The 13,771-nt window shown below is 36.0% G+C and overlaps 1 protein-coding gene across 7 annotated transcripts in view; it reads left to right on the top strand.

Moving 5' to 3' along the window:
• Positions 1 to 13,771, top strand: part of srgap2 (SLIT-ROBO Rho GTPase activating protein 2) — a 170,828-nt gene that overhangs the window by 29,748 nt on the left and 127,309 nt on the right. For 3 of the 7 annotated variants that reach the window (XM_087272427.1, XM_087272428.1, XM_087272425.1), the window contains exon 3: positions 68 to 164. The gene's annotated coding sequence lies outside the window, so the exon portion shown is untranslated. 7 annotated transcript variants of the gene reach the window in all.

Genomic DNA, 13,771 nt, shown 5'->3' with positions numbered 1-13,771 from the left:
CTTATTCACACACATACACTACAGACAATTTAGCTTACCCAACTCACCTATACTGCATGTCTTCCAGGAGGAAACCCATGTGAACAAGGGGAAAACATGCATCTCCACACAGAAACGCCAACTGACCCAGCCGAGGCTTGAACCAGTGACCTTCTTGCTGTGAGGTGATAATGCTGCCCGTTGCGCCACCGTGCAGTGCTATTTTAATTTAATTAAATTTAATTAAATTTAATTTAATTTAATTTAATTTAATTTAATTTAATTTTTGGCTTAGTCTCTTTATTAATCTGGGGTTGCCACAGCGATATATATATATATATATATATATATATATATATATATATATATATATATATATATATATATATATATATATATATATATATATATATATATATATATGTATATGTTTTTGTTTGTTTGTACAATTATAGTCTGAGGAATAATCACGGTTATCACGGTTATTATGCATTCGTTAATTTCAAAACACTACTTGTTTAGAAAATCACATGAAAACTCCTAATATATTTATTGCTGCTCAGTAACCAATTAATACTGCACAGAAAAACAAACAATAGTCCATTTCTCTTCGGAATTTAGAAAAATAAGTGAAAAAAGTTTTTGCCATTTTAACATAAGTAATAATTTTACACTGAAAATAAATGACAGAACAATAAATGAATAAATAAATAAATAATAATAAAAAATATTTGTCTAATGTAAATCTAAGCTACATATTTGCTAAGTATTTCCTACTAAACCTGCTAAACCTCTGTCTGAAAGCACAAACCATCGTTATACAATAAATAGCATAATGACCCTAACAATAATCTGCCTAGTTAAACTAATTAACCTAGTTAAGCCTTTAAATGCCTTTTTAAGCTGTATAAAAGTGTCTTGAAAAATTTCTAGTAAAATATTATTTACTTTCATCATGGCAAAGATAAAATAATTCAGTTATTAGAAATGAGTTATTAAAACTATTAAACAGAAATTGGGGAAAATAATCAGGGGCTAATAATTCAGGGGGCTTACTAATTCAGACTTGTAATAATTCAACTGTATATTTAAATATATTTTTTTTATTGCTTGATATTTAATAACCAAATTCTTACCCTAATTTATTTAGAACTATAATTGATGTTGGCGGGGTGAAGCAGTGGCGCAGAAGGTAGTGCTGTCGCCTCACAGCAAGAAGGTTGCTGGGTCACTGGTTCGAGCCTCGGCTCAGTTGGCGTTTCTGTGTGGAGTTTGCATGTTCTCCCTGCATTCGCGTGGGTTTCCTCGGAGTCCAAAGACATGCGGTACAGGGGAAATGGGTAGGCTAAATTGTCCGTAGTGTATGAGTGTGTGTGTGAATGTGTGTGTGTGGATGTTTCCCAGACATGGGTTGCGGCTGGAAGGGCATTCACTGCGTAAAACATGTGCTGGATAAGTTGGCGGTTCATTCTGCTGTGGCAACCCAGTATTAATAAAGAGACTAAGCCTGAAAAGAAAATGAGTCAATGAATGAATGAATAATTGATGTTTTACTTGTTTTTAATTTGTCATTTATATTATTATTATTATTATTATTATTATTATTATTATTATTTGTTTAGTGGTTTTGCTTTCCAGATTTACAGCTAATTTCTGAAAAAAAGCAACAACTGTAAAATTACAACTGATATTGCTCATACTGAGAGTTAGTTTAGTTCACTTAGAATGCAGTCAGTTTTATGTAGTCTTTAGGCAGTGTATTGCTGACTGCAGCTCTAAAGTTCAGAAACAGTTGTAGCGTTTGAGCTCAGCGACATCAAACAACTTCCTGGTTGGATGGGATTCCTGCCTCTCTTTAATGTTCTTCAGATAAAAGTAACATTTAAAGATGGTCCAGAAAAAAAAGGAATTCATGCTGGGATCTCTGTGTTCTTCCTCCCGAGCCTGCCATTTTGAAGCAAACATTATTTTGCCAGGAAATAGCAGACATGTTAAAGCTGATCAGTAGTTTGTATCATCCTGGTGGTCAGCGTATATTGATGTAAATATGGTGTATTATCAAGTAAACAATGTCTGTTTTTGCATACCTTATCTAAAAATCTAAATTCCAATGGAATATTTTGTTTTCATTTCAACAAGATTATTTTGAGTCGATTTTTCGTGCACAACTACTGCCTCAAATGAATCATTTATCTCTGCAGGTAGAAGTTATCATATTTCACAGTTTGTAGTTTGCTGCTCAGTAAATAAAAAAAAATATATATTTTCTATTGTACTCCAGATCTTGCTTTTCAAACACTAGATTGAAAGTGAAAATTAAAGGGCTCACCTAATATATACAAACTGCTGGTGATTTAGTAACTCTCAGTCCATCAAAGTTATAGGTACAAGTTTACTATAAAATTAAACCATTTTAGCTCATCTTTCAGCTCACCCTTTAGATTAGGAGTGTTTCCAAGGTTGTGGATTAAAAGTGAAAGAATTGTGGGGGAAATGATGTCAATTTGTATCTAAAAATATTGAATCAAGTTAGTTTTTAGCACTTCCGGTTCCTGTCTCCAGGTGATGATACATGAGGCAACTTTTTGAGCAGTGTTACCAGGCAACTCTTAGAAATGTTGCCATCAGCTAGCAACCAGATTAGACACAGGGCAACTATTTAGCGCAACAGGTACAGTCCCTTTTCACATTTCCAGGTTTCTCAGTAGCAGAAGTCGTCATAGTTGGATAAACCTAAAGCGCAGTGAATTGGAGATTACAACAAATATTATTTTTACAATCCTATTTTCTGTAATAATAAAATAAAATCTCTATGATTGTTTCAGAAAAATAAGAGAAAAAATAGTGTGAGATTGATAATGGCAGCCAGAAAAGAGAATAATGTCAATTACAGACGCATACACTCTGCATTACAAACAGCTCGCACAAGCGGTAATTAGTTTTTTTGCTGTTGATGTAAAGATGATATAATTGACACATACATATAAATGTACACACATTTTTTTTAAATTTAATATTAAAACCTTTTGAAGATTTAGGATGCTGATGACTGTTATTACTTGTGAAAAGGGTCCATTAGGCAACAACAATTGACATTACACTGCAGAAAACACATTTTACTGAACTTTTTGTCTTGTTTCTAGTCCAAGTATTTAAAACATCTTAAATAAAGAAGCATTTTCTAGACAAGCAAAGCATATTCTGTTGTTTTTCAAAAATATGTCAAAATTATTTTTTGATTTTCTAGAAAATGCTTCTTTATTTAACATGTTTTTAAATACTTGGATAAGAAGCAAGACAAAAAATATTGTAGGCAACAACCATATAGAGCAGTGGTCACCAAACTTGTTTCTGGAGGGCCGGTGTCCTGCAGATTTTAGCTCCAACCCTAATCAAACACACCTGAACCAGCTAATCAATGTCTTACTTGGTATACTTGAAACATCCAGGCAGGTGTGTTGAGGCAAGTTGGAGCTAAACCCTGAAGGGACACCGGCCCTCCAGGACCGAGATTGGTGACCCCTGATATAGAGAGTAGCAAATCTGTTACCAGTTTAAATTGTATGTAAACATTTGTCCCATTCAGTGGCACGATGGCTCATATGGCTCACTGTCTCTTCACACCAAGAAGGTCATTGGTTCGAGTCCTGGCTGGACCAGTTGGCATTTCTCTGTGGAGTTTGCGTGTTCTCCCCGTGTTCGCATGGGTTTGCTCAGGGCACTCTGGTTTCCTTCACAGTTTGGTGTTTTTCAGTTATAGGTTGCGGTCGGAAGGGCATTCGCTGCATAAAACATATGCCAGCCCAGAATAGTTGGTGGTTCATTCCGCTGTGGCGACCTGTGATAAATAAGAGACCCTGATCTACAGGACATGCCTGATCTACAGGGTAAATTATCATGGACCATGTTTCTAACAATAAACTTATAAAGTTATTAGAAGCACAGTGGTGTTGACATAGAAAGTAAGCGACTTTGGTGTAGTTTGTTTATAGCCTGAGGTTTGCTTTTTTGTGCTTTTAAGTATTCAAAATTCATGAACATTGTTATTTTTTGAAGATTATCTTAATGAAAAATTTGTGTAACTTTACTGAACTTGAGCACAGAGCTTGTTATTTGCAACAATTAAAAAAGTTTATGGGAAAATACTATGGGAGTTTTATTTAGGGAACTGGTGTAATGCTAACAGCCGATTAGCCTTTATTGTGATATCACAGTTTATCCACTCTGTGATGTTGTAAATAATGTTGTTTCATTTACAGGCCCATCATATAGTCTAAACACTTTAGTGTATAATCACAAGTCAATGATGTATTATATTTACTTTGCCTGTATGTATTCTTTGTACTCTAAAAGTTCAGGTAACCATTCACTTGCATGAATCATCAGTGATCACAGTTTATGCAACAAATTTATATTCAAAATAGTCTCACTAAATAGTGAATAGATAAAAAAAACTAATTTTATTTTTCGATTTTCATTGTGAAATATCCATTAAAGGTGTGATTTATTCAATGAAAGAAGTACAGACAGATTTAGTATGATCCATGAAGGTTGGGATCCTTGTGAATGTTGTTTTCGGTGACCTGGCTGGCCGTCTAAAATTGACCCTTTCAGTCGTTATGCACGATTGCTCTTGACAGCTCAAATGGTTTGCAGACAATTAGTCCTATTCAGTGTTTACTACCATCATTCAATGTGACTTCCTTTTTACATCACCTCTGATATGGATAGCTGGTTCTGCTCCCTGGTGGTTATGCTCTGTTTGTCTATTAGAAGAAATAACATGGGCTCAATAGACTGTGTAATTCTCTTGTCTGTGCTTCGTTGGTTAACATCTAAATAATTATAAGGCTGTAAATACGGCTTAATCAACAGTCTATTCTTATAAAACACAGGTGTATGATCTTATATGTTATGCATGTATATTTTTATCTTCATAAAAATGTAAAATAATTAAATGTACTTAAGTAAATATTAATAAGAATTTAATTGAAAACTATATATGATTTATACATATAATATTGAGTGTATAGTGCTCAGCAATTATCAGTACGGCCCTTATAAATCTATTTTTTAACTGAATATTTTCTATTGTTGCTATACAATATGATATTTGTGCATAAACATATGTTTAGTTCTTGCTTGTCACAATCAGCAGTGATCTAATCCATGTAGATCGCTGGTAGACACACAGATTGCCATAGAACTACAAATCCGCTATTATATGGACTACAGATCCAGTCATGCATTGCTCACACGCACCTGTTCCGGATTCTGCTTATTGCACACACACACACACACACACACACACACACACACACACACACACACACACACACACACACACACACACACACACACACACACACACACACAACCAGACGACTGTCAAGAACTGATTACATGGAGTTTAACTTTTGATTACATGCACTTTTACACACACACGCATCAGTCTTGTTTATCTGTTCCTGTGAACATTACGATGCGTTTCTCCTGCCTTGCCTTGCCGTCTACTGATCTATGCTTTGTTTGTATACCGTTTATGTTGTTTGCCGCTGAGACTCACCATTCACCTGTTATTTGACCATGACTCTGGATTCCCTGCATGCATCTGTTTGCCAATGTGTTGACTATTGTTTGCCTGAGCATCTCTGTGTAATAAATCTGCATTTGGATCCGCATTTCCTTGTCAGCGTCTCCCCTTCACATTACAATACTGAAGCCAAATCTGGAGCTAATCTAACAAATTAACTTATGTAATGGGCCAAAGGTTAGTACACCAAAATTGTAAATGTTAATATATGGGGAAAATATGTTAATATATGAGAAAAACATTGAATAAAAATGTGAATAATAGAAAAATGTAAGAGAAGCAAAAAATATATACAATTTTGTTGCAATATAGCAAAGATGTTCCGTTATTAAAATGTTATTTTAATAAATATATCCATTTAATAAATCGGTTTAAATCAAATGCATCAAAATATATTACATATATTCATGAAATTGATAAAAATATTCATTTTAAATGAGGTGTATTCTTTATTCTGTTTGCATTTATAATTATATTTAATTTATTCTATTTTTAAAAAATTATGTGAGGATACAAACTGATATTGCACTATATTATAATATAGTACACTGATTTATGTATATAGATATATGCATACATACATTAATAACATATTTTATATATAAGTTGTATTGATTGCAGAAGAAAGCTCAATGTTAGGTGTGTGTTTGGCTAATCTTACTCACTGGAAGTACATTTTCTGTCGCCCTCAGCAATGTGACGAGTGCATCAATAATTAAGCAGCCGATGAAGGGAACACAAAGCATAAAGTAGGAGCCACCAAACACCTTTCGCTTTCTCTCATCCTCTTCTATATTCTCTGGCCAGTAAAGGGAAACCCTAACCCAGCATTTATTAAGTGAGCCTATGCCCTTGGCTTCAATAACAAACTGATCCTGCGAGCGCTGCAGATCCGCAAAGATAGGTGTGAGGGAAGAGACTGTGGAGTTTCATGGTGGAAGATAGAAAGGTTAGCTTATGCTTTGTTTGCATTGGCTGCCGCTGCCCTGTTCAAGGCCTCTCTGATAACATGACCCCTCTACTGCAGGAATATCCGTCATATGGTCCAATCTTATTTATTCAGCTCAGAAGAGCCAAGATCTTTCATCCTTGTGGTTCCTCAAGCGACAAGAAGGAAAGGGTGTGGCTGCAAACACAGAGAGCAGCCATTGTCTTCCTATAATATCTTACAGTGGAACAGATATTGTGTTTTTTTTACGAGCGGAGTAGCTGAATACATGCGCAGCGCATCAATGCAGGCCTTTCTCTCGGAGCCCCAGACTCATGCTGTGTCCACTTTGCATTGTTTAATGACGCCTGTTGGGGGGATTTTGGCATCCTGCCACTGACCTCTGCTCTCGGTGGCCCCCGATCCCGTCAGCACCGTTTCCATCGCAACAGGAGACAACCAAGCACAATGGCTAGAAACAATCGAATACATCATGTAGCTGTATATAACACTTTAGTGAATGGTGCAACAGTGGAAAGAGCTCATTCCCAACCGTCGGTCAGCAAAACTATGGGTTGGTCTGAGCTGTGTTTGCTTTGTAGCAGCTAATGTGGAATATAAATGGAGATCTTTCTCCTGCCTCACTTGCTTCTTCAAAAGCTTTGCCACATTTTTCTGTCTGACTGAATTGCTCTGGAATGAACTTTTATGTATGTTTCTTGCAACAATAAGTAGTTAGAAATGACCAATTTGCTTTGAAAAACAGATCAAGCGATCTTTCTTTTGAAGTAATAATGTCTTTAAATCAATTTTGGCTCAAATGTTGAGTAATTTGAGAGAAAGGCCATTACATTTTTGCAATTTCTTAGCTAGTTTCTTATTTCTTAGCTCTGTTATATAAAGGGTTTTGATGATATAATTTCAATTTTGTTGGAAATACAAAACAACATGGTGTTTACACAACTAAAAACTATTTTTAGAAAAGGTTCATTTTACATCACACCGTTGTGAAAACAAACTTTTGAAAAAGGTGCTCTTATAGTCTCAGTGTACACTACAAATGCATGTTAAATCTGTAGATTTAGAAAAGTAAAACAACAATAGTGGATGACAGAACTGTAACTGTATCTGCAGGTTCTTAAAAAGTATTAAAAGTTGATCAATCAATTTAGAGAATTTTAAAGCCCTTAGAAAGTTTTTTTTTTTAAAGTCTTAAATGCTGTTGTACAAGGTATTGCGTTTTGTATCAGTATGCTAAAACCTAAATTAAATCTTTGAATATTAGGATGTAGTGTAGTTTTTGGGAAATTGATGAAATCCTCCTAGATTTGACATCATGTTGCTTTATTTACTGCAGTAACCAGGGAAACACTGCTATTCCTGCTGTACTATAGGCGCTACCCTCTGGATTAGCATTTTTATTTAGTATATAAATAGTATTTTAGTTTAGGATTCGTTTCTTACAATCAGCATTTAGTAAATATACTGTAAGTTAATGTCAGCGATAAGGTCTTATAATGGTAAGACTCTGAAAAAAGGAATTTCATTCTCTGATTCTTGTATATACCCTGTGTATGTGCACACTTATATACTTGTTTTAACCTTTACAAGAAATAGCATGCAATTAATGGACTACACTATGTTGTGATTTAGATTTTATTATCTTAAGAGTCCAGTCCTACTAATAACAATTAAAGGATAAGTTCACGTAAATATATAAGTTCTGTTATTCATTACTCACCCTCATGTCTTTCCAATCCCCTAAGACCTTCGATAATATTTGGAACACAAATTAAGATATTTTAGATGAAATCTGAGGGCTCTCTTATCTTCCACAGACAATGACAAAAACATTGTCAAACTTTCTATGTGACTTCAGTGGTTCAACTGTATTCATACAAAGAGCCACGTTTGTGTGCCAAAAATCTGTATCAGATGAGGGTGCTCATATATAATAGCAAAATTGCCTATTAAACGTAGTAAATGCACACCCTGACCTGTTACGGTAGATTAGACAAACAAACAAAGGCAAACAAAGTAATTTATAAAAAAAACATTGGTGAAAAGTTTTGAACAATTTTTTAGCTTTCTTGTGTCTGTAGATGATGGGACAGCTCTCAGATTTGTGTTCCGAAGATAAACAAAGGTCTTAGGGGTTTGGAATGACATAAGGGTAAGTAATTAATACAGATTTTACATTTTCATGTGAACCAACCCTTTAAATTACGAAAAGCAAAATATATTTATTTCCCCTTTTTTCCTCCAACTGGTCTACCTCAGATGGTCACACAAAACCCCTCCTGCGGATCCAATATCCTGCCTTTGCAACACAGGGGTCCCCCATAATCCTCTCCCACCACTCCCATCCTCCTAAATCACACAAACTTTCTTGAAATGGATGAATGTAGAGTCTGTTGATGCCCGGCTGACAGTTTTGGTAGAGGTCAAATGCTATGCAGACACATGCTGATTCTCCAATTGAAAACTGAATCTAATATTTCCAATCATTGGGAAGTGAAGCTAAGCTGTCAGGCAGTGAGAGTGAGAATGCTTCGGGAGTCAAAAGGTTCTCAAGAGATCTTTTAAACAACTTTACATGCAGTCGGGTAGCTGCCTCTGGAAGCTTAACACTACTTTCAAATAAACTGTAAATTGTCAGTGTTCGTCTGCATTATTTCTGGCTTCAGCATAGGCTAACTACATATCCTTTCCACAATAAGGCTAAAATATTGAATTCCCTTATTAACAAAGTAGTTATTCACAAGTAAACATTTCAGCATTACCATAATTACCATAATCACAGCAGGCTAATCAGAGTTTGCAGTACTCTAAACTGACTTTTGCCATCATGTGCGAAATCTAGAGATATTAACATTTCTAAATCCAATTATTTACGTATTTACGTTTAGCAGTGCCAAATGTCCCACAGTGTTTTTGCAGATTCTAATGAGATTCAAGGAAGTTTATTTCTTGAGGGAGGATCTTGCACTATTGTACAGAAACAAGGAGGAAAAAAGAAGACAAAATTTAGGGCGACATTTGTGTTTTAAAAATTAGGAGTCAAATGACTTGGTTTTCTTGGCAAATTACAGAATTGCTTAATAAAGAAGGTTGTTCTTCAGTTCTTGCTAACGTACTAAAAGGTCACTGCCTTATGCTGTGATGAAAGCAAGTTTAGTTGAGAGGGATCCAGATAACCAAATATGATTCAAAATGCTTTACTCACAATTAAGTTTTAGGCCAATTCATAAATCATTTTGACTGCTTCTCTTGTTCAGAAGAGTCATTTGTTCTTGAATCAGACATCATGACTCCCGCTGATTTAAGTTACTTGGTCTTTTTATTGCTGTGTTTAATCCTTGTGCTATTTACATTTATTTGAAACCATTTTGTCAGTCTTTTTAACTCATTTAAAAGTACAGATTCATAAGAGTCATGTTCCATTTTCCTGGTCTATGACTCTCCATGCCTTTCTTATTGTGCACAAAAAACACTGGCACACATTTAGGAGATCTTAAAGGAATAGTTTACACAAAAATGAAAATTTCCCTCAAAAATTAAAGTGTGTTGTTGGGGTCACGGGCTTGTTCTCAGAGTGTAAAAGAACTTTTACCAGTTTGACCTCGACAGTGTACTTTCGTTATCAGAGCAACAGGACTAATAATATTGTAAATAATATTCAATTTCTTACATGGAATGGTTGTTTTGATTGACAAGACCTCAGTGTGTCATCAGAAACCATAGCATTGATTTAGACTTATTTAATTTATTATATGCCATATTTTGCTATATTACTATATGCAACCCAGCTTCATTGTTGATACATACCCTCTGAAACTATTAATTTCTGGAGATTGCGAAATATGTCCCAGGAGCTACGTTGTTTTTTGCAGCTTTTTTTTTTTTTCGCGAATGCACCAGATGCCACTGTGTACGCTTTTTCAGATCTCAAATTTCTCTCACGAGTGCCATTTAAACCTGCTTTTCTTGAGTAAATACACCAGAGGCTGCTGTTAACTGACTGTTCCCCCACCCACTCCCTTTCTTAAACCCAACCGATAGTGTTTTCAAAAGCAGCAATTGACCAGCTCTTACCGCCTTCTCTAATCCCTACCTACAGTTTTTTCAATAGCAATTCAGAAAAAAAGAAAAGCCCTCGCGACTGCCTGATTTTTACCATGTTTTCAGATATTACCACATTCTCTCCCTGTTATTTACTTGTTTACTTGATTTTTTGTTTTTTAATTTTCGTCTTTCTTTTATTCGCTCTTCACTGATCTCGAACCCAGTCTACGTGGTCAACTCCTCCCTGCGTCTCAAGTCTGCCAACGTATATGGCGAGCTACTGGGCTAGCTGGTAACAATGAGAAATCCGTCCACAAGGAGGTAAGCGATAAGCTGGTAGTGCGAAAAGAAACAGAAGCCATTGGTGGCAATGGACTACTCCATAGTGTTTGTTTACGAAATGCAGCCATACGTAGCTCTGGTTACATAATTCGTGGTCTCCAGAAATGTATATGGGGCTATGTTTTCACAATGAGCCTGTGTTGATTATATGAATCACCATCAACCATGGATCCAGCTAAAAATCTTTAATGTTCTACTGAAGAAAAAAGTCACCTCTGTCTTGGGTAACCTGCTTGTGGGTAAAAAAAATATATATATATATATTTTTTTTTTGGGTGAACTATCCCTTTAAGACATCTGGCAAAACAGCATAAAGATATACAAAACTTTCATGAACTGATTTAAAATATTGTCACATAATTTTTTAATCCCGTTAGTGACCATTTTAGTCACAAATATATCAGTGTTGTGAGCATTTTACAATCTTAAGCTTTCTGAAACATTAGGAAGTGGTCTGGGTATTCAGACTTGACTGTGGCTCTCGTCAACTGCTATTGCCAGATTGATTCTCTCAGTATGTCAAATATAATAATGCCTCCTGCTGCAGGCACAAATGGCTGTTCAGTTTTCTCTAGCACATATCTCAACCCACCCCTGATTAAACCCAAGGGGAAGATTAATTTCTCCTCAAATAGCTCACTTGAGCTACAGCTGACAGCTTTGCAGATGGTTATTCTTGCAGTAAAAAAGCCAAGGTTTGCACAGTAATATTGCATCACCTTTGCCTTTTTTCCATGTGAATATTGTGAATACATACTGATGCAACAAAAAAAATCTGGCATTCCTCTTTATATGCAAAGGTGTTTTAAAACACCTGCATTCACCTTATGTTGCTGCTAATTCATCAAATGCACTGGAACAGGCAATGCGTTTTCTAGAACAATGTGTCCCAATCGCTCCCTCCTGCATTGCAGCTTTCTCTGCCTGGAGGCTGCAGGAACTAGAACAGCACCAGACATTCCCCAGCAAGAAAGAAAAAAACTAAAGTTGCGATGAAAGAAATTGCAGCAGATCTTAAAAGTTTGCATATGATCTCAGAAGTTGCACTGCAAGCCATAAATCAGCATGTCTTTCATGCACGATTAAAAAACGGGTCAAGATCTATTTTAGATGTCACCTCTGGCTTGTGTTTCTCCGAATTGCTGACAAAATTCACTAGATATGCTGTCTAAGTTTGCTTTTTCATGATTCAGGGTGCTTTCTGCATCAGTAGGAATAAAGCGGGTTAAATAACATTTCATCTGAAGATAAAAGTCTGCTTGGTTTCAAGGATCTGAAGATCTGCAGGTCTTTTATATTTCTAATATATTATTATATATTATTTTCTGATGTGAAACTCTCAAAGCCTTTGGAGCAATATTTATTTATTTATTTCTATAATATATGAATAGTTTTAAGTAGATTTTTATATTTAATTAGTTTAGTTTAATTTTTATTTTAAATGTATTTTATAACACTATATTTGTAGCATCATTGAGCATTCATTCACACTCATTCACACATATACACTACGGCTTATTTAATTTATTCAATTCAACTATAGAGCATGTCTTTGGACTGTGGGGGAAACCGGTGCACCAGAAGGAAACCCACGCAAACACGAGGAGAACATGCAAACTCCACACAGAAATGCCAACTGACCAAGCCGGGACTCGAACCAGTGACCTCCTTGCTGTGAGACGACAGTGCTAACCACTGTGCCACCATGGTGATCAACAAAATTATTTTCTGAAAATGCCAGCAGGTGGCAGCCAATGATTGTATTACTAAACGAGTCATTTATTTGCTACTGAATGCATTGAATACAGCCGTTCGCTATTGACATAGGATCATCGTACTTAATATTACTGATATATAACGTTACTCAGCTTAATTAAATTTTTGATAAATGTCTAATAATACTGCTAAAACAATTTTTTAATTTTATATGAAATAATAATTGAATGGTGGAGCTTTTTGAGTTTGTTCAGTAAGTAGTTTTGTTTGGTGGATTAAAAACTCACCGCGATAGGCTAAACAGAATATCCTCCAAAACAAGATGCGTACGGGCGAAGCAGTGGTGCAGTAGGTAGTGCTGTCGCCTCAAAGCAATAAGGTCGCTTGGCCACTGGTTCGAGCCTTGGCTCAGTTGGCGTTTCTGAGTGGAGTTTGCATGTACTCCCTGCGCTCGCGTGGGTTTCCCCCACAGTCCAAAGACATGTGGTACAGGTGAATTGGGTAAGCTGAATTGTCTGTAGTGTATGGGTGTATGTGTGTGTGGATGTTTCCCAGAGATGGGTTGCAGCTGGAAGGGCATCCGCTGCGTAAAAACTTGCTGAATAAGTTTGCGGTTCATTCTGCTGTGGTGACCCCGGATTAATAAAGGGACTAAGCCGACAAGAAAATGAATGAATGAATAAACAAGATGCGTACAAATCTTGTCCTGCCAGGAAAGTCTTTAATATACTGCACAAAAATTTAATGGATTCAATGCTCGTGTGAGCATTTTCAAATATACATTCAGTGATTCATAAACACTTCTAAGGTTATTCAAAAATGCATGAGGAAAGGAATCCAAGAACGTCATATATACATAAATAACTGTAAACATTTTGAATGTCAGTAAGATGCATATAAGGCGATGTGGTGTTGCAGTAGTGCTGTCGCCTCACAGCAAGAAGGTCGCTGGTTCGAGCCTAGGCTGGGTCAGTTGTTGTTTCTGTGTGGAGTTTGCATGTTCTCCCCGTGTTCGTGTGAGTTTCCTTCGGGTGCTCCAGTTTTCCTCACAGTCCAAAGACATGCGGTACAGGTGAATTGGGTAGGCTAAATAGTTCGTAGTGTATGAGTGCGAATGAATGTGCATGGATGATTCCCAGAGATGGGTT

The sequence above is a fragment of the Danio rerio genome, chromosome 11 (assembly GCF_052040795.2).
Source record: "Danio rerio strain M-AB ecotype USA chromosome 11, GRCz13ab, whole genome shotgun sequence".
In the NCBI taxonomy this organism is placed as follows: Eukaryota; Metazoa; Chordata; class Actinopteri; order Cypriniformes; family Danionidae; genus Danio; species Danio rerio.
This window is presented reverse-complemented; position numbering and strand designations above follow the sequence as displayed.